Source organism: Bombina bombina, chromosome 7, assembly GCF_027579735.1.
Source record: "Bombina bombina isolate aBomBom1 chromosome 7, aBomBom1.pri, whole genome shotgun sequence".
Classification (NCBI taxonomy): domain Eukaryota; kingdom Metazoa; phylum Chordata; class Amphibia; order Anura; family Bombinatoridae; genus Bombina; species Bombina bombina.
Window position 1 is genome coordinate 73,858,206 of NC_069505.1, and position 22,236 is coordinate 73,880,441.

Sequence of the window (22,236 nt, forward strand, 5' to 3'; positions counted from 1 at the left end):
CTTAAGTTTAATCAAAAAATGTTGACAAAATTCACTGAAGATTAAAATTTGTGGCCACTCCCCCCTAGATGCCTATAATAATACTCATAAAACCAGAATCTTGAAATCAATCCAGAAAGATCATAATAATCCCTAATGTCTAAATCCAAAAAATATTAAATGCAGAAAGAACAAAATCCCGAAATTATAAAATCCCTATAAATGCAAAATCCCTAAACGTAAAAACCCCCCTATAGATATGATGTGCTGTGACCGTCCCCATCTCCACTATCTTTTGCCTCCGCCTCATTCCCCGAGGTTCACTTGGGGTGGATTCACAGAGGATCGGGCGGGCCGTTGCCCTTAAACCCCCAGGCAGTGGCTGCTCAGCAAGTCTATACACATGTTTTATAACGGTCTGCTGAATGAGCACAGCCAATGTGTCCCAGTGATCGCACATGGATTGTGGTTTTCTAAGTGTTGGTAATCTTGCAGAATTTTATTGTTTTGGGATTCTGGTTTTCGGTATTTTACAAGTTAGAGATTTTTTTTTCGGAATTTTAATATTCAGGATTATGTTGTGTCGGCCTTTTTAAGATTCGGTATTTAGAACTTCGGGATTGCGGCATTCTGTCTTGTGTACTTCGGTCTTTTGATATAGACTCCCCTCTACCAACCCTTCCCTTATGTTTGTGTGGTCTCGGAGACACCATATTTTCTCTCTCTTTTTATAACAAAACATATATGCAAATATTTTAACACTTACAAATATTTACATTAGATGTTGTCGATAGTTTCTGAAGTTGTTGCGGTTGTATTTTTTTAACCGCTTAGCAATAAGTTCTTGTTTCATGTGTGAGATTTCATGTATTGGGCACTTAATGATTCAGTTAGAGCATATCATTTAAAATATCTTTCCAATTGACTTCTATTATCCAATTTGCTTAGTACTCTTGGTATCCTTTGTTGAAAAGCATATCTAGGTTGGTGTAGGAGCGGGTACTAGCTGCTGTTTAGTGATTGTATATATATATATACACACATAAACCTCTTTTCAATGGTTTATCATTGTGTTCAGCTAGCTCCCAGTAGTGCATTGCTGTTTCTTCAATAAAGGATACAAATTGAATGCTGCAAAATTGATAATAGAAGTATATTGGAAAGTTGTTTAGAAATGTATGTTCTATCTAAATCATGAAAGAAACATTTTGGATTTCATGTCCCTTTAAGCTGCTGTTTAGATTCACTAAAACTTACTTAATCTGCAAGTAAGCAGCTAGTACACTTGTCATATAGCACAGTCCATACAGTAATTACATGGGCTGAGCAAGAGAACCGTAACATAAGTCTTAAAGGGACACTAAAGTAAACTTTCATGATCCAGATAAAGCAAGGCGTTCATAATAGACTAAATAATTTACTTCCATGATCAGCTTGTGCACATTCTTTTTATATTCACATTTTCTTGGCATTAGCTACTACTGAACATGTGCAAGAGTTTACAGTGTATATATGTATATGGGTTTGTGATTGGCTGATAGTCTATGTCACATGATAAAAGGGTCCAACATAATTGAAGTAAATTTTGAAAAATAAATCTACTGTTCATTTAAGATTAATTATCTTTTTATTTTACACTTGATAATTATGCAATTCTACTGTATTTAAAGAGACACTGAACCCAAATTTTTTCGTTTTGTGATTCAGATAGAGCATGTAATTTTAAGCAACTTTCTAATTTACTCCAATTATCATTTTTCTCCTTCGTTCTCTTGCTATCTTTATTTGAAAACGAAGGCATCTAAGCTATTTTTTGATTCAATACCCTGGAAAGCACTTGTTTATTGGTGGGTGAATTTTATCCACCAATCAGCAAGAACAACCCAGGTTGTTCACCAAAAAATGGGGCCGGCATCAAAACTTATATTCTTGCATTTCAAATAAAGATACCAAGAGAATGAAGAAAATGTGATAATAGGAGTAAATTAGAAAGTTGCTTAAAATTGCATGCTCTATCTGAATCACTAAATAAATTTTGGGTTCAGTGTCCCTTTAATGGTCCTTTTTTTTTAACTAATTCTCTTATTTTACTTTAAGTTTAAATCTTTCAATAGGGTTAACAAGTAGTTCAAGTTGGAATAACCCCAGTAACTGAATTAAAAAAAAAATTGGGACATGGACAAACTGTTTTTTGATCATTGTGATCTGTCCCTATCTCTGTATTTTTCATGTTTATGTTTTAAATTGAACCAACTACTGAAGATATTTGAAGAAAATCCTCATGATTCCAGTAAGATGGCAAATTACCCATAAGGTGGGTGTTCTACAGCAGAGCAAATGAATAATTAGCTAATGTCTCATGTTCTGTTGGCAGACAATATAACTGCAGAGAAATCAAACGCATGTACATTAAAGATCTTTTTTTTTTTGTCTGCCATTGGTTTACAGAATTAATGAACCTTACTTGCGAAGCTCACTATACACCCATAATTGATTTAACCATTACAAAAGCTTTTGATCTGAGTTGTGTAGGATTACTAGACCCCTATCAAAACAGCACCGAAGATATTAAAAGCCAGCAATGCATACATGATATCTCACAACAGAAACAAGGTGTTTTAGAACGATGCGCAACGAAAACGAGGTATCTGATAATGCTAGCAAAAAAACCAAGAAAATCTAATTAGATAGGGAAACACTTCTAAAGAAAACCAATCAATATTGTTTATCATTTGAAAACATTAAAGGGACATGAAACTCGAAAAATTTTATTTTCATGATTTAGAGAGAGCATACATTTTTAAACAACTTTTCAAATTCCTTCTTTTATCTAATGTGCTTCCTTCTTTGGTTATATTTTGTTGAAAAGCATATCTAGATAGGCTCAGGAGCTGGGAGGTTGCTGCTGTTTAGTGTCTGCACATATATGCCTCTTGTGATTGGCTTACTGATGTGTCCAGCTACTTCACAGCAGTGCATTGCTGCTTCTTAAAGAAAGGATACCAATTGAATAAAGATAAAATTATAATAAAAGTAAATTACAATTTTTTTTACAATTGTTTGCTTTATCTAAATTGTGAAAGAAAAATTTGGGTTTCATGTCCCCTTTAAAGTTTTTTTTTTAATTTTTTTATAAAAGCTTGTCTAAATTAAAGGGACACTATAGTATACATTTTGTTTATTTTTGTTGCAAGGGACCTGTTATACTTACTGCAGAGTATCAAATATATGGTTAATTGTTCCTTCTTGTTTATTTTTGTTACTTGAAATAGCCGGTATTGCTCATTAAACTAATCACCTGTTATGAGATGCCCATAAAATGGGCTAAGCATGCAGGTAAAGCCTGTTATCTATGTTTAAACATAGTTAGTTATGTGAAATGTTAATTGTGGCTGAGTTAAATCAGTTATTTCAGATACAAAAATCTTGTTCATTCAGATTGGAAAAAATGTAAAAAGACAAAAAACAACAAGAATGTTTTTTATATTTGTTGAATTTGTCTGAAAACAATAAACAAGTGGTCCCTCTATCAAAAAAAGAAAAAAATCTAATAACACAACAAGAATTTTCACTTGTTCATGCAATGAATCCGTAAGGGGGGGTTTTGCAGATAGGAAACTATTTTTGTGAGTTTGTACCAACCAGCCAATGAGCATTAGAGTGGCCTGGGTATAATCATACACTTCCTGTTAGTTAAAGGGACAGTCTAGGCCAAAATTAAACTTTCATGATTCAGATAGAGCATGTAATTTTAAACAATTTTCCAATTTACTTTTATCACCAATTTTGCTTTGTTCTCTTGGTATTCTTAGTTGAAAGCTTAACCTAGGAGGTTCATATGCTAATTTCTTAGACCTTGAACGCCACCTCTTTTCAAAATGCATTTTAACAGTTTTTCACCACTAGAGGGTGTTAGTTCATGTATTTCATATAGATAACTGTGCTCGTGCACGTGAAGTTATCTGGGAGCAGGCACTGATTGGCTAAACATGCAAATCTGTCAAAAGAACTGAAATAAAGGGCAGTTTGCAGGAGGCTTAAATACAAGATAATCACAAAGGTTAAAAGTTTATTAATATAACTGTGTTTTGGTTATGTAAAACTGGGGGAATGGGGTAATAAAGGGATTATCTATCTTTTAAAACTATAAAAAATTTGGTGTAGACTGTCCCTTTAACATTAAATTTAAACAGCTTTTACTTAAGGGACAGTAAACACCAGCATTGTTGTTGTTTAAAAAGGTTATCTATCCCTTTATTACCAATTCCCCAGTTTTGCAAAACTGAAACAGTTATAATAATATACTTTTTATCTCTGTGATTACCTTGTATCTATGCCTCTGCAAACTGCTCCCTTATTTCTGTTCTTTTGACAGACATGCATTTTTGTTTGATTCTCTTGGTGTAGTATGTCCTATACCGGTATCACCTGATGTAATATAGATGGAGATATTACTCACAAGCGGCGTTGCACATGCAGTGCAAATAACGAACAGGCCGAAGCATCAGAGACGTTCGGTCTGACTCGCTTAGGCAAAAGACGGCTTAGGATCAGATTGAGGCTCTCCCGCACTGACCACTTCCGATGACAAACTAGATCCGGGATACCAAACAGCTGGCCGATGAAAGTGAAACCCTTGATATGGAAAACTCCCAACCAGGCGGATATCCAAACCATAAGGGGGTAAAAAAGTTCCAAAATCCAGAGCAAGGATAAAACAGTAATTATTTTAATTAAAACAAATAAAATTGTTGCTTAGCAACGCGTTTCTCGGCTGAGTGCCGTTTCTTCAGGGCCTCGATCTGATCCTAAGCGTCTATTGCCTATGCGAGTCAGCCGAAACGGCTCTGAGCTTCGGCCTGTTCGTTATTGCACTGCATGTGCAACGCCGCTTGTGAGTATATCTCCATCTATATTACATCTGGTGATACCGGTATAGGACATACTACACCAAGAGCGCCTCTCTTTTTTCTGTATTTCAGGAACAGTTTGCATCGATACCTTGGTGGAGAGAGCTGCCCGATCTTCTGTTTCAGTATTTGTAGATATATGTTTGGACTTTTGCTATTTTAACGCATATTTTGGACTTTACATTAGCTCATATTGTTTTTACTGCACAGTTGGACTTGGCGCACCTCTTTTTCTGACACTTTTACCCAGCTAGGTTAGGTGTTAGTTTGTTTTATTTTTGTTTGACTCCTAGGAGCTTCACATGCCTGAGCTCAATGTTATCTATGTGAAACACATGAAATAAATCCCTCTAGTGGTGAAAAACTGTCAAAATGCTTTCAGATTAGAGGCGACCTTCAAGGTCTAAGAGATTAGCATATGAACCTCCTAGGTTTAGCTTTCAACTAAGAATACCAAGAGAACAAAGCAAATTGGTAATAAAAGTAAATTGGAAAGTTGTTTAAAATGACATGCCCTATTGAAATCATGAAAGTTTTTTTTTTTTACTTGACTGTCCCTTTAAACAATTTTCATGCAAAATATAAATAAATACATAACATGACTAAATATAGGGGGTGTGAGAGAGTAGGTAATATTGCTAATTTGCTTTAAATGGTGCCACCCTTATAGTAAATATAAAATATAAAAGAAAGATAGAAAAGAATACCAGGGTATATAAGATTACCCTAGAACAGCAAGGGAATAAACGGCACACATAGAAGACTTTCAAAAATTTATTTTTAATAATTTCCCAAAAATACACTTAAGTATATAGCGATATCTTATCTGTCAATATCAGTTACCACTAAAGACAGCAAAATCTAAAACATTTTAAGTGCATTTAGACCTAATACTTTCCCTATGCTATAAATTACAAAAAGACATCATAAACAATAAGGGGTTAACCAGAAAACTCATGTTTATAACGAATGTTACATAGAATCTAATGTTTATAGGACATTTATAGTAAGTAGGCAAAATACATGTTAAACATATGGCTGCAGTCCAAACAGAGGTGAACTATATTATGTATCAAAAAGCGCTTGTTTTTCCTCTTTATATATACCAGGGAATCTTCTCTTAAGACAAATAAATGTGCCGCAAGTAGTACTGCTGGATAAAGAGTCTCTAGCAAGTGTAATAATTCAGTTGGAAAACACAGCATATACTTAGCTTAAGTCCTCCGGTTTTTGTTGTTTCCACTTGTCTTCTGCTTGCAAGCACCTGTGATGATTACTTGGCGTGTGACATCAGCAATAGTGGGAGTGGTCTCTCGTCACCAGGGACTATGAGTGGCTATAGACAGAAGGATCCATTTGAATCAATTTTGCATTGTAAGTTTTGCCAAGAACTTTGACAAATGACTGTATCGCAAAGTTATGTATATGTTCACCTAACGTATAGGCACATCTTCCATTGCACTCCAATAGCACACTCCTCAAAACCACTTACTCCACTGTCGGAGTCACACCTGAAAGATTCGTAGCTCACTTTAAAGGTACAGCTGCATGTATAGAGCCAAAATGTCTCTGAAGAAACAAAAGATTCAGGGAATAGGCCTGGACAGGTGCACTAGAAATCCTGGCCCACGGTACATTCGACAGGTACCTGGGTTCTCATAAACACATAGGCACTATGTGTTTATGAGAACCCAGGTACCTGTCGAATGTACCGTGGGCCAGGATTTCTAGTGCACCTGTCCAGGCCTATTCCCTGAATCTTTTGTTTCTTCAGAGACATTTTGGCTCTATACATGCAGCTGTACCTTTAAAGTGAGCTACGAATCTTTCAGGTGTGACTCCGACAGTGGAGTAAGTGGTTTTGAGGAGTGTGCTATTGGAGTGCAATGGAAGATGTGCCTATACGATAGGTGAACATATACATAACTTTGCGATACAGTCATTTGTCAAAGTTCTTGGCAAAACTTACAATGCAAAATTGATTCAAATGGATCCTTCTGTCTATAGCCACTCATAGTCCCTGGTGACGAGAGACCACTCCCACTATTGCTGATGTCACACGCCAAGTAATCATCACAGGTGCTTGCAAGCAGAAGACAAGTGGAAACAACAAAAACCGGAGGACTTAAGCTAAGTATATGCTGTGTTTTCCAACTGAATTATTACACTTGCTAGAGACTCTTTATCCAGCAGTACTACTTGCGGCACATTTATTTGTCTTAAGAGAAGATTCCCTGGTATATATAAAGAGGAAAAACAAGCGCTTTTTGATACATAATATAGTTCACCTCTGTTTGGACTGCAGCCATATGTTTAACATGTATTTTGCCTACTTACTATAAATGTCCTATAAACATTAGATTCTATGTAACATTCGTTATAAACATGAGTTTTCTGGTTAACCCCTTATTGTTTATGATGTCTTTTTGTAATTTATAGCATAGGGAAAGTATTAGGTCTAAATGCACTTAAAATGTTTTAGATTTTGCTGTCTTTAGTGGTAACTGATATTGACAGATAAGATATCGCTATATACTTAAGTGTATTTTTGGGAAATTATTATAAATAAATTTTTGAAAGTCTTCTATGTGTGCCGTTTATTCCCTTGCTGTTCTAGGGTAATCTTATATACCCTGGTATTCTTTTCTATCTTTCTTTTAAATACATAACATGTTTTACTGCTCATGGGCAAGGGGCGGCAATGCACAAGCATTTCACCAGAAACACATAGTGGGGCTCTATGAACAAAGAGATTGCAGGTGACTTGTAGGTGATTTGAAATCTAACAGGTTGAATAGATCATTAGGAAAACATTAAAGAAGACAAAAAATAACAGTACAATATCCCTTTTACTCAACTGAAAGAGTGAAGTATTTGAACATTTAATTAAAATATTTATAGGCTGATAAAAATGTACAAGAAATATTTTTTGGTATATTTACTGTAACTAGTTAAATTCTTGGTGAAGTATAAACTGGGTTAAACAGAATAATAACAACTGCATATATTTCATTAAAAAAAAATCTGTAAAAAATTTAGTAAGATATAAAAATATATATTTTTTGATAGATCTTATAACAGGTAGAAAAATAGTTTTTTTCAAAATGCCAATGTTTTGTGGTTGTGCTCAATAAAATAAATATCAATACTTAAAGGGACACTGAACCCAAATTTTTCCTTTCATAATCCAGATAGAGCATGCAATTTTATGTAACTTTCTAATTTACTCCTATTATCAATTTTTCTTTGTTCTCTTGCTATCTTTATTTGAAAGAACCTTGACAGCACTTGTTTATTGGTGGGTGAATGTATCCGCTAATCAGCAAGAACAACTCAGGTTGTTCATCAAAAATGGGCCGGCATCTAAACGTACATTCTTGCTTTTCAAATAAAGATACCAAGAGAATGAAGACAATTTTAAAATAGGAGTAAATTAGAAAGTTGCTTAAAATTGCATGCTCTATCCGAATCTCGAAAGAAAAATTTTGGGTTCAGTGTCCCTTTAATAAATTTGTCTTTCAGAGAGTATTGTCTGCAGCGCTTGAATTGTATGATTGAAAGTTGTTGATTATGTTTTATGTGCTAAATCCCTATGGGGGTGCAAAGTAAAATGCAAGTTAAATATCGCTCAAGCGCTAATCCAATGGGCCCCTAAGCTCATGATGCTCAAGTAGTAGAGTTGTTTATGTAGTTCAGTGCTATATTATTACTAATTAAAAAGTGGTATTCAGCGGTATTGCGCAACACTTAACTCACAACTGGTAATACGAGTGTAATGAGCTTTCTACTACGCTCCTGTACTACTATTAAACGTATAGGATGTGCTAAAAAGGTTTTGGCATATTAAGATGTTTTGTTTACAAATTGATAACCATCTCACCTATATAATACTAGATTTGTGCATTATTATTATTATTTATTTGTAGAGCGCCAACGGATTCCGCAATGCTAAGGATATGCAAAAGATAACACACCCTGCGCTATTGATTGCTTTTAATCTATACCTATGTTGTGTTTTTATACGCTTCAGAACTTGTATGAGATACCCAAGCACCACAAACAAAAGAAAGAGTATCACATGCTTTTACTGAATCTTTCTGAATTGTTTATCCATCAGTGAGCTTGTATAATCTAATGTATGGCTTTATATATTAGAGGAATAATGAGACATGACACCCTTTGTTTGGGTTATCTAGCAGTGTGGCAATATAGCAATTATGGCTGCAAAATATTTACAGCTTCCCATGTACAAGAGTATTAGACTGGTTTGGGTATAATCAAATTGGTTGTTACAGTGCTGCTATCTCTAAACTTTGTTACAGGAAAGTGTCAGATAGAATTCATTATTAATCTAGTTTAAATCTAGCTGTATCTTACACAGAGGAGCACTCTCTAAACTTAAAGGGACATTGGCCCATGTTTATCAAGCTCCGTACGGAGCTTGAAGGGCCGTGTTTCTGGCGAGTCTTCAGACTCGCCAGAAACAGCAGTTATGAAGCAGCGGTCACAAAGATCGCTGCTCCATAACCTGTCCGCCTGCTCTGAGCCGATCGGGTTGATTGACACCCCCCTGCTGGCGGCCAATCTGCAGGGGGCCAATCTGCGAGTCTGCAGGGGGCGGCGTGCTGAATACGGCAAGCGTATTGCTCGCCGTATTCAGCGAGGTCTGGCGGACCTGATCCGCAGTGTCGGATCAGGTCCACCAGACCTTGATAAATAGAGCCCATTGTACACTAGATTGTTCTTTGCATAAATGTTTTGTAGATGATCCATGTATATAGCGCATCTGGGAGTGCTTTTATAACAATGTATAGTTTTGCTTATTTTTTTATTAACATTGTGCTGATATTCAGACTCCTAACCAAGCCCCAAACTATCAAATCTAGACTGAAGTCTACAGATTCCTGCTTTCTCCAGTTTGTTTAATCTGTCTTTTTATATGAAGGGGAGAGGGGAGTGTTTGCTATTCCTGCTTTCTAAGCCCCTTTTACTGGGTGTCCCACCCTCCCTCATCAGCAGTGCTAAACTGGGAGCTTCTAGTTAAGTTTTTTTAAAGGTTTTATACTGGATTTTAGATCACTGCATAGTCTTACTTTATAGTAGTGTCTATTACATGCAGTTATATGAACATTGGTGTACACTGTCCCTTTAAAGGAACATTAAAGTCATTTTTCTTTGTTGCATATAAATAGGACATTTGTAATAAAATGTATTTTTTTAGAGATGTTACTGCACTAAAAGAAAAAAAAAGTTTTTATTCATGTATATCAATATCCACCAATAACGCTGTGAAAGATGACTTTGTCAGCTAGTGAGTTTCTATCCTACAGACTAGTTGTGCACAAATATGCACATGGGAGTTTTGTTTTTCAAAGGCAACATTTAATTTATAAGCCTCAGTATAACCATTTAACTGCCAATTTCCTGCCCCATACCTCTTTGAGTGCACCCTGGTTAAAGTAAATAGCTCAAAAAGCACAATTCTGATTGGCTTACCACTCACAGTCAAGTACAAGACAAAAACTGTGCTGTGGGGCAGCCATTGCAGAAGCTCGGAAAACATACACTCTTCCTCAGCCCTTGCATACTCCTCTGACACGGTACCTATGCAAATGTTCCCGTACTGCTGAGTGACACTGGAGGAAATCTCTGAGTTCTGCTGACTTTCTTCACTATAAGTTCATCTTGAACTCCTACTATTCTGCCCTTAATCTATATAAGCAACATTACTTCTCTACTCTTTCTTCAAACCCAAAACGTCTGTTCTCCACATTCAATACTCTTCTCCCCCACCTCCCACCACATTTTTTCTCTTAGCCCAAGATTTTGCCAGTTCCTTCAACAACAAAATCGACTCCATCAGAAATTAAATCAGCTCTCAACATACTACTGGTCTCCCACCCCCTCAAAAGCTCACAGTCATCCAAAACCCACATAGCCATAAATTTAGCTATTTTGCCCCTGTTACAGAGGATTAAGTTTCTGCCCTTATACTATCCTCTCACCTCACAACCTGTCCCCTCAACCCCATCCCCTCACAACTACTCCCCTCCCTCTCTTCTACCCTTACCCCTATACTCACACACATCTTCAACCTCTCCCTCAGCACCGGTATAGTTCCCACATCTCTTAAATATGCATTAGTCACACCTATCCTCAAAAAACCTTCTCTCGATCCAACCTCCCCATCCAACTACTGCCCTATTTCCCTACTACCTCTTGCCTCAAAACGTCTTGAAAAGCTAGTATATACTTGTCTATCCCATTACCTTACATTAAACTCCCTCCTTGACCCATTGCAATCTGGATTTCTCCCCCTTCACTCAACAGAGATAGCAATTGTTAAGGTTACCAATGATCTACTTACAGCAAAATCTAAAGGCCACTTCTCTCTACTTATCCTCCTTGATCTGTCTGCAGCCTCTGATACTGTCGACCACCCTCTTTTGCTCCATACCCTCCAATCCTTCGGCATCTGTGACACAGCTCTCTCTTGGTTTTCTTCCTATCTGTCTAACCGTACCTTTAGTGTAGCCTTCTCTGGAGTATCGTCTGCCCCGTTATCTCTTTCTGTTGGGGTACCGCAAGGCTCTGTCCTCGTTCCCCTTCTCCTCTCAAGCTACACATCCTCACTAGGTTCCTTAATAAAGTCCCATGGGTTTTATTATCATTTGTATGTCGACGATACTCAAATCTACCTCTCTGCACCAGAACTATCTCCTTCCTTGCTAGCCCGTGTCATTAACTGTCTCTCTCATATCTCATCTTGGATGTCCTCTCACTACCTCAAGCTAAATCTCTCCAAAACTGAGTTCTTTATTTTCCCCCCTTCTTCCAATCTCTACCCCCCATGTCTCTATAACTGTTGACAACTCCATCATTACCCCAACCTCATATGCCCAATGTCTTGGGGTCACACTTGACTCAGACCTTTATTTCACTCTTCACATTCAGTCCTTGGCTAAAGCCTGCCACTTCCACCTTAAAAACATCGCTAAAATTAGACATTTCCTTACACAAGACACAACAAAGATTTTAATTCACTCTCTCATCCTTTCCCGCCGCGACTACTGCAACTCTATCCTCTCTGATCTCCCTAGCTGCCACCTAGCTCCTTTACAATCCATAATGAATGCCTCTGCTAGACTCATCCTACTTGCATGTCGCTCTTCATCTGCCGCACCTCTCTGCTAATCCCTTCACTGGCTTCCTCTTGCCTCCAGGATTAAACACTAAATTCTCACTCTGACACACAAATCCCTCAATTGCACTGCTCCCCCCCTACATCTCAGACCTTGTCTCCAGATACTCTCCCTACCGTCCCCTTCGATCTGCTCATGATCTCCTACTCTCCTCCTCTCTTGTTACCTCCTCACATTCCCGTCTACAAGATTTCTCAAGACTGGCTCCCATCTTATGGAACTCTCTGCCTCGTTCCACAAAAATCTCCCTTAGTTTTTTTGTTTTTTTTTTAATTTTCAAAAGCTTTATTGGAAGATAAAAATGAAACAAAAATTACACATACATCATCAAGAAAATCCATAAAGCAAACAAAGCTAACAATGGGGTCTATGTATAGTGGGTGCGTTCAGGGCCGCCACTAGAAATTTTGGGGCCCCTGACTCAACCATTGATCAGGGCCCCCCCCCTCCTTTGACATGTGCAATTTTTGACCAAGTGACTAAAACATATATGCACTTTATTCTTAATTGTCTATTTAAACTTGGAAATGTTGTAAAGGTAGTAACATACAAATACACAGACACACTCATACACTGAAACACACAAACACACTCACACATAAGGATTCACATATAGACACTCTAGCAGACACGCAAAGAAACACACTCAGACACAGAAACCCAAACAGACACTCAGCACTTGTTTACATTGACCTGACAAGTAATGAGGTAAACTACAGTTTTGTAAAAAAAGGAGATTTAGAAAACAAAATATGGAGTTCTGATTATCTTTTTGTAAAGGAAGATGACAACTAAATTATGACAACAGCATGCAGTGGCTGAAAGGAAGGCCCCTGAACTGCCTAAACAATAATTTAAAGGTTAAATGGTGGAGTGGTTACTTCCAGAAAGGTCTTGTTAGTCTCAAAGTCTGTAGAAAGATGTGAATAATTAGTAGTAAGGTCAAAATGTCCTAAAAAGGTACAGACAATGGACACACACACACACAAACTCAAACTTGCACATACACCCAAGGAAACACCATAACAGAGAAGCCATCAGAAAACACACAGACCATATACCACACATACACACACAGAGACAACCCACAGAAATACACCACAAAGACATACACACACACACACACACACAGAGACAACCACATGAAAACACAGAAAGACATACATACACATACCCTCACAACTGAGACATCCACAGAAAACACACAAAAGACATACACAACACCCTCACAGAGACACCCACAGAAAACACAGACATACATAATACATACACACACACACCCTCACAGAAACACCTATAGAAAAAGCTCAAAGACATATGCACACACCCTCACAGACATCCACAGAAAATGCACAAAGACATACACACCCACCCTCACAGAGTGACCCACAGATAAAAAATGCATACACATAGAGACACAAACCAAAGCACAAAGACATAAACACATAACCCACAGAAACAACTCACAGGAGGAAACATTTATGCACCTTGCATCCCCTAAATCAACAGTGTGTGACATGCATGATAAAAAAAATGCAGAGAATTAAGAGATCACTTTTTAAAGAATCATATTTGTAAATGTGCAAACAAAAATAATTCTGTGAATTCAAAATTGTACATTAATGAGCTGGGTAGATGGCTAGATGAAGAAAAGTACCTTTAAAAGGTTGACATATGTTTGTTTGTTTTTTCCCATTTTCCCCAAACAAGAGCACCACTTCAAATATAGTGTACAAATGTTCCCATCTGTCAGCTGTACTTATGGATTTTGAAAATGCTGTACTCTATATGGTCTTGGTGGGACCATAAGCTGTGGTACTCATACCATTAGATCTGGTTAAATGCAGGATTTAGGCTTGTTGGTATGTATTTCAAAACTAAGTCAGCTGTAGTGTAAACTAAACTGTTTTAAGTTAACCTGTCTCATTTCAAACACTGAGCAATCTTAGTCTGAGAGTATAAAATTTTATGCAGATGTAAAATCTTAGATAAAATGCCTCCTTGCATCTGGAAAGTCCTTGCATAAAGGGGCAGTAAACTGGATTGTAATATATCTAATATATATATATATATATATATATATATATATATATATAATGCATATCTGCCAAAAGGGCATCTACCATTTGTGTATTGAGGAGGAAACATTTCTACATGGTTTTAAATATAGAATTTCTACAGCATTGTCAAATAATCATAAATACACTGCTGCTAAAAAAAATGTGTTTTTTTTTCAACCCTTAGCCCCACCATACAACTACTACGACCCTAAGTTACAATCCAAAATTGCACAAAGAAATAAAAAACATTTGCTAAGTAAGTCCTACCTCCTCTTCAAATGAAAGTGATCTGCCGTCTGACTCAGGCACACACTGTACAAAGTGCCAAGTCTGTCTCACACTGAGCATAGTGGTTTAGTGCACACTAAGAAATCCTCTCAAATGCTAATACTTTACTCCTTGTAATAACATTTCCCATGCTCAATTAGCACTCTGCTGTAGTACCCACTGGTGGCTGCCAAAATAATTTTTTTTTTTTTTTTTTAGTTTTTGCCTCATGGGGCCCCCCCTGGCTCATTGGGCCCCTGACAGGAGTCACCCCTGTCACCCCCTGATGGCGGCCCTGGGTGTGTTACACAATTCACGCATCCACTCATAACTAATGATACTCAAGTGTCCGCAGAGTTAGTCCGGAGTATGAAGGTGAAGGTAGTTCTTGTGGAACTATCTCAGTCCTGGTATAATACAGTCTTTTTCTCTGAATGTCAAGAGAGGAAACAAAATTATCCAGTTATTCAGTATGTTAGAACAAAAATCTATAAGTGGTAAACTCTAGATTGTAAACTGATAGGACATATAACAAATTCTTCCCCAGCTCTGTATCTACATAATTCTGTGTGAACCGAGAGTTTGACCCCAAAATCAAGAGAAACCGCTCAGGTAGAGGTGAATAAAGGATGTAAAGAACAGAATCTCCCCTAGTTTTAAAAGCTTCAAGTGCTCCCTGAAGACTCTACTATTCAGGGACGCTTACAACCTACACTAACATTCCTATCTCCACTGCTACCCCCTAAAACCCCATAACATGTAAGCCTATGAGCCCGGCTGTTTGTAGTTCACCTTTAATAGAGCCGACTACAACAGTGCAACTCTCGGCAGGACCCTCTCTCCCCATTAATCGTTTTTTATATACCACCCATGTTCATAGTGCTGCGGAACCTGTTGGTGCTCTACAAATACCTGATAATAATAATAATATTGAATGGCTATACTGGGGCAAATAAATGAAATACTGCCTTTGAATAATTAATGATTAATGAAACCAACTATTTTTCATACAAAAAATATTTTTAGTATAGTTAGTGGGATTTCATATGCATGATATAATTATTTTGAGTATAATATTCACTGAATTTATAAAAAAAAAAAAATCCTAGAGCTACGTCATCCAGGGCGAGCTAATATTATGGGGTAGATTTACCAATGTCTGTCCGACATAATACGATGTAGCGTATCATGTCCGACCGACAGCATATGCGTAATTATCATTACATAAGCAGTTCACCAGAACTGCTTGTACAATGCTGCCCCCTACAGATTGGCCGCTAGCAGGGGGTGTCAATCAGCTGATCGTATAGGATCAGATGGATTTAAGACCGCAGCCTCAGAGGCAGCGGACAGTTATGGAGCAGCTGTTTTCGGCGCGGAAACAAGGGGAACAAGGGCCACTCGGCCCTTATTAAATCTACCCCCTTGACTGATGCCTCACTTTGGGAGAGGGAGTTTTAGGCTAATGTGAATCTAATGAACAGTTCACCCTTCCATGGGAGAGGAAGAACGCTTGTTAACTGGGGCCAGAATCTGCATTTTATGTGAATATGAAATAAACAAAATGACCCAAAAAATAAATAAATAGAAAAGCAGTGGAAAAAAATGATAAATTCAAGCAAAGTCTAAAAGTAATAACCAAATCATCATACACAAAAAGAAAAAGGAAACAATGTGTAGTTGAAAATAATTCTGGGAAAAAAAGCAGCTCAATTGGTGTAATTAGAAATTTAAATGCAGATCTCGCCTGAATATGCACAACCAGTGTGTACTGCAAAGCAGAAAAGAGATAATTACACATTTGGAAAAATAGACAAGAGAAAAACAGAGAACAGTTTGTTAACACAAATTGATCCATATGATGATACCCAAATTATCTAACTCATATTTCACAAGTTCTAAAAATGATCATAGATGAAATAGCATTTGGAGGTTTTTTTTTCTTAGCTCAAAACTGGCCCATTGTCTGAAAAGACACGTGTTGCGGTCTGCTATATGTAAAATAAAGAATTTTGCACAATGCAAAAGCATTTTTCATTTGGAAATGTTCCAAATATCTTTTCTCTGCCTCCATCTCTCTACGGTAGATAAGTACCAAGGTGATCGTGTGGTCTCTTTTATCAAATGCAATTATTTTACGCAAGAACAGTCAAAAATAATAGACACTTGTGTGCGCATTTCCATATCTAACGTACATCCTTCTCACAAACTTGCAGATTACCGGAAATGTTAAAAAAACAAAAAAAACACCTTACCTTGCCAAAGTACTAGAAAATTACAATATGTGTAGAATATATTTAAAAAAAAGATAAAAAAGAAACTGCATATTTGTTAGTAATCATCTTTATTTCTTTAAATGCAAATAATGGTGCAGAAAATGTGTTTCCGAACTATATAGATGTGCAGCCATCCAATAAAAAAGTGCCCAGAAGAATGGGAATATATTATGCAGCTAGTGTGGAACTCATTAACTCATTATTTTATGCATATGATTTTTGGCAAGTCAAGGTAGTATAATTGTCGATAGATTTTGTATTTTTTTTTTGGAGGGGGGGAAGGGGTTGGAAAAAAATGTCCAAGTATAAATATCAAAATAGACAAATGCAATATATATTTACAGATTCAACTCCTCTTTCACCTCTAAAACAAATATCTAGCAAATCTATTGGCATTTTTGTGTTTGTTTATTTTTTTAAGTACATTCTCCTTGACCAACACACAAATCATTCACCATTTTCTTGCAGTAACATATTATTACTAAATGTGCAATAAATAAAAGAAATCTAAAAGAAAAAATCACCATTTTAATCAACCATATGACACTTAGAGGGTCATGTTATGCCTTATTTAAGTCTCTTATTTTACACAATGGTGTCTCATTGATACTTGGATTACATTTCGGCAGATAAAGAAATACAATTGCATTGCCGCCCCCCCCCCCCGCCCATTGAGTTGCAGAGAATGTGTATAATAAGTTAAGATATTACAACTTTTATATTGACCACATAATATCTAGAGGTCCATATAACCATTCATTTTAAAGAGGATGTTTAAAAATTCATTGTCAAGGAGAGAAATCTCGCTAAATCTTTGGTCGCTTTATCTGAGCATTATTTTGCAATGTAGGTTTCTCTTACTTCATCCAAAACTCCGCATTGAGAGATAAACAACTCTTAAGAAAAAAAAGCCTTTTTAAAAGTCTTTGAAGGACCTTGCGGTACTGACGAGATTATTAGATCATCTTGCCAGAGCGGAGAGGTTTAGATTCTCAGGCCCCGAGTTTTAGAGCCCTTCCCCATCTATTAAACTAAACCAGAAATCTGCTGTTTTCATTTGCCCTACTTTATAAATGTTTATTGTCTGCCCATGGTATTTTTTTGTCTAACAACTGGAAAAGAATCTAGAAATGTCTAAAATGAAGGATGTATTTGCTCCTCTTGCCCCCTACTCTGAATATCCATGCCTGATGTTTAGCTTATTGGTAACAACAAGCAGTGATATTAAAAAAGCTAGGAGGGCAACCTTAGTAGATGAGCTTACTGGAAGAGTAAAGAAGCGTAAGTTGAGATAACATTGTGACTAGATACCAGGGTCCATAAAGGGAGTGCAGCTAAGATATTGCAAGGGGTTGGTTGCTGCTGAGTGGCTGGTCCCTCCATGTCACAGGCTCCACTGAAATTGGCTCTCAATACACATTATTGTGGGTGATTTCCAATCCAAGCTTGTATATACAATGAGCCTATTATATTATGGGTATTACAGTTAGTGGGCTCATTGTCTGCACTAAGGGTTAATATAGCTGTCACATGATGCAGGGGACTGGGAATACTTTGAAATTAACACTCTCAGGGGCAGTCCTTATGGAATTTTTTTAAAAAGGGGGCTGTCCCTGCAAGTGGTGAGCTGTCTCCTATAGAAATAATAAGAGTTCTCTGCTATGTAAAAGGATAAAGCACGCTAGGAGACCCTGGCGTATGTTTAAACTTTAAAGGGACAGTAAACGCAAACAATAATGTTACATAATTCTGCACAGAACATCATCTTAGTGACAGCTTGAAACCACAAAAGATTTGAGAGATTTTTAGCCCGCAAAGTCATACTTACCTTGTTTCCTCTACAGGCTCTTCTGATCAGGTCTTCATTTCAAAATCAAGTTGCGTGTGCCGCGTCTAATCACAGTGCGTCAGATTGTGCCATTGAACTAAATGCAGAGCGCTTCGGCTAAAACACCAGAGCGGGAGCGCGCTACATTTAGTTCAGAAGCGCCTGGAGAGGAAACAATCTCTCTCAAAAAAAAATGTTGTTCTATGTGCAGAATTATGTAACATTATTTTTACGTTTACTGTCCCTTTAATATTACGCCTACTACAAATCAAATGATGCTGTTTTCAGTGCACCGTACCTTAAATGTGCTGTTGTTTTTGTATGCACAGGTTTTTCCCTTCAGAGTAATTAGTGTTTTGAGTATTTTGATAAAAGCTTGCAAACCTTTCAAGGTGCGAGAAAAAACAGTGAGATCTTGTAGGGCGGAAATGTTTAGAAAATGACGCTAGAATTTAAGAGACAATTTCATATGCACCCTTGGAACTCCATGTTCAGCACATTTTACGAAAAAACAACAATTACACTTTGCATTTAGTACTTATAAGTACAAGCTTATTGCTTCTTTTTTTTTTTTTGCACATCCAGTGTATTTAAATTAGGTTTTTACGCTGTGCATATTTAATATTATTTTTGTCTGTGTAATTTAAATATAAATTTTATGTTTTTGATAAAATACAATTTTTGATGAGCAATTTTGTTACAATTTTTGATGCACCTTAAAGGATTACTTTCTGGTATAATTTTTAAGCTAAACAACTAACATATTAAAGTTAATAAACATTAATTAAAACCTACTGACCTATATTTTCTCCAAAACGAAGTTTCATAACGTTCTAAAAGTTATATCTTTTATTCGCCGATGATGTCACGTTATCCTGCCCACTATTTTCAGCACTGAGTGTTCAAAATACTTAAACCAATAACTTTGTGTTTAAAGCGCCATTTTGAAACCTAGGTATTGTAAACGGATTGGTACAGAGCAAAGGATACCCACGGATGTGGGGTGTGGAAAACAATTAAATTTGCAGACAAGATTTCTGATATACGGTAGAGATATGTTAATGAAATGCTATTGATAAAAAGCGTATTTGGGGTAGTTAGTTAGTAACAGGCATAGAAAATATTTACTTACAGTGGCCCTTTAACAATACAATTTGTCTCTGAGGATTTATGTATAAATCGTTCAATTATTAATTTTGTATGATTTTAAAATGACAATTTTCATTGTGCATATTTGTAATATATGCATCTCCTTCCCATACGAAAATGCTGGACCTTCGCAAGACACCCTATTTTCAGTGGCTTTATATTTTTCCACCAGGTAAACAGGACTGGCAAGCATTCTTATAGAATCTTACCAGCCCAGAGAGCTGTTTTTAGAATCTTGCCGTAAATGTTATTGCATTGTCTTTTTATTAATGCGTTACTTTGTTCACTATGCAGTTCTGTTGTGTTTACTGTGATATGAAACCCAAATTTTTCTCTCCTGATTCAGACAGAGGGGCCGAATTATCAAGCTCCAAATGGATCTTGATGCCCCTGTTTCCGCGTGAGCCTTCAGGCTCGCCAGTTATGAACCTATACGATCAGGCTGATTGACACCCCCTCTAGAGGCGGATTGGCTGCGAATCTGCAGGGGGCGGCATTAGATGACAGCACAATTTCCTACCATGTAGTGCTCCAGATACCTACCTAGGTATCTCTTCAACACAGAATATCATGGAATCAAAGCAAATTTGATAACAGAAGTAAATTTGAATTTGTTTTAAATGGTATGCTCTGTCGGAATCACAAAATACTTTTTTGGGTTTCATATCAGTTTAATGGTTTGTTAAACAATTTAAGAAGTTATACAAAATGATTAAATTGGTGTAAAAATAACACTTGCAAACACTTGAAAACAAATTTGTTCCAAAAAAACAAAAACAAATTGCAAATGTTACAACTGTAGCTATCTTCATACAGGGAGACTGTGAATTGTGAACATCATTTTGGAGTGATAACAAATTTAGCAGCATTTTGTCACAGATATTTAACATGATCTCACTAGAATTTAGAATATTTTATGCTTATTACATTGCAAACCTGTGAAATCAGAGCCAACAGACTGAATATCCCATAGAAATTCAAGAATTTGATGAGTTTCAGGTAAAAATAACAGTAACTATTCAAAATATTAAATTGAACATATGGCACAACACCAAGTGTATATTAAATCCAAGACATTTTCTTTAATAAATTATATTTTTATCTCTTTAAAGGAACACCGTTTAGCAAAAATAAAAATCTCACTGTAATTGCAAAGAGGTAAAACACATAACTAAAGCGCCTCTTGCGAGTGTCAATAGCTGAGCAGAACTTGGCAAGTGACCCAATCAAGTGCAGCATATGCACATAGCCACTAATCACTGGCTGTGTCCTGCCTTTTCTGAGGTTAAAGGAACACAAATCCCAAAATGTGTTTTTTCTGTTTGTTTGGTGATTCATTCTGAGGATACAATTTAAAAAACAAATTCCAATTCACTTTTTATTATCTTATTTGCTTTGTTTTCATGGCATTTTTGTTGAAGAGGATACCTAGATAGGTAGCATGCACGTATTTTGAGCTCTACACTGCAGTAAACACGGCTGCTAGCTAGTGCACTTGCAAATGTATTACATTTTTGCAATACAGCTGTCTTATGGTGCTGCAGACATGTGTCTGCTCCTGAGTCTCCCTACCTGTTTTACATCAAAGTATAGCAAGAAACAAAAGTAAATACGTTTGATAAAAAAAAGTCAATTACAAACTGTGTGCCCTATATGGGGTAAATGTATCATGGTGCGGACAGACATGATCTGCTATTGTGAATCATGTCTGCCGCACATCGATAAATGCCGACAGCATACGCTGTCGGCATTTATCATTGCACCAGCAGTTCTTGTGAACTGCTGGTGCAATACCGCCCCCTGCAGATTCGCGGCCAATCGGCCACTAGCAGGGGGTGTCAATCAACCCAATCGTATTCGATCGGGCTGATTGCTGTCCGCCTCAGAGGTGGCGGACGAGTTAAGGAGCAGCGTTCTTAGAACCGCTGCTTCTTAACTTCCGCCTTCAGGCGTTAACTGAAGCAGAGTGGGTCAGAAGCAGCCTCCGCTGCTTCATAAATTGACCCTATGAGTCATGAAAGAAAATGTTTGAGTTTTAATTTCCTTATTAACCCTTTCATGCCGTTAGGACGTTCTATACTGTCCTAACAGCACTGGGCTTTAACACCGTTAGGACGGCATGGAATGTCCTACTTCCTACTGCGCCATGGGGGGGTCTAGCAGCGTAGGCAGTCCCCCATGATCTGATCCTGGCCTTGAAATCACGCAATCGCATTGACAATCGTGTGATTTCATTTTTACTTATAGTGTATTAGATAGGAACTTCGTTACGATGTTAACACTATAGTACCGACATCGAAGGGGTTAAACAAAAAAGTCCGGGGGTGCATTACAACAATAACATGTTTAAAATGATTAAGGCATTTTACTTTTGCAAAAGTCTGCCCCTCTAATTTTTTTTCTCCTGTTTGCGTATTGTTTTTCTATTTTTCGCCATATAAAAAAATGTATAAAACTAACACATACTGATTTCTATCTCACAGACATTCAGCAAAGTAGAAGGATCATGCAGCTAAATTTCAACACTTTTTTTCTTTATAAACATCCAGAGTTGGCGTAAATTAC